The sequence below is a fragment of the Alligator sinensis genome, unplaced genomic scaffold, assembly GCF_000455745.1.
Source record: "Alligator sinensis unplaced genomic scaffold, ASM45574v1 scaffold288_1, whole genome shotgun sequence".
In the NCBI taxonomy this organism is placed as follows: domain Eukaryota; kingdom Metazoa; phylum Chordata; order Crocodylia; family Alligatoridae; genus Alligator; species Alligator sinensis.
Genome location: NW_005841876.1, coordinates 1819194 through 1819943, shown reverse-complemented (window position 1 = coordinate 1819943; position 750 = coordinate 1819194). Strand labels below are relative to the sequence as shown.

The 750-nt window shown below is 57.2% G+C and overlaps 1 protein-coding gene across 1 annotated transcript in view; it reads left to right on the top strand.

Annotated features, from left to right (window-relative positions):
• The window catches only part of CARS2 (cysteinyl-tRNA synthetase 2, mitochondrial), a 69823-nt gene that overhangs the window by 17250 nt on the left and 51823 nt on the right, over positions 1-750 (top strand). The gene's annotated exons all lie outside the window — the stretch shown is intronic.

The following is a 750-nucleotide window of genomic DNA, read 5'->3' as shown; positions in this document are numbered from 1 at the left end:
GTCCCCGCCGGCCTCTGCCCGAGCAGCGCTGCTCCGCCGAGGGGCACCCCGGGGCTGGCAGGGACCTTCCTTGCGCCCCTTGCTCGGGGCAGGCTCCTTAGCCAAAAGGCCTTGATATAACCCCAGAGGTTTCACGCGGCAGTGGGGTCTTTTAGGGTATTCTTGCACGGCAGGAAAACGTCCCCGTTAGTTCTGCGGAAGCTAAGAAAAAATGGGGGCATTAAGCCAGTGTCTTCCCAAAGGCGCTGAGGTCTTCCCAGAGGCACCACAAGGCTGTGCAGTGCGCAGTAAGGGGGGCGAGCGGGGTGACTGCCCCAGGTGTTGAAGCAAAGGTGGCGGGAGCTGTGAGCGGCTCGTTTTCGGGGGCGTAGGGATGGGGGAAGGGTGGCACCTGCCGCTGCGTGTGCTCTTGGGCAATCATTGAGGGGGCGTGTGCCCCCCTGGATGTTTACATGGGGCGAGGGAAGACTGCTGCTGCAGACTTTGCCCCGGGAACCAAACTTAGTTGGTACAAAATTGACGCCTTGCATCAGAGAAAGTTGTGCAGCTGCTGACCTAGAAGCTAAAAACAAAAGCTCATGGCCTCGTGAAACGTGGCTCGTTTGGTTCAAAGAATCTTTTTTTTTTTTTTCTTTTTCATTGCCACCCCACCTTGGAAATGAGTTTTGGGCAAGCATGTTGAGGTGCCCCTTTTCCAAGTGCAGCTTGGGGTGTGGCGGGGGTGGGGGAGGATTAATGATTGGCAGAACA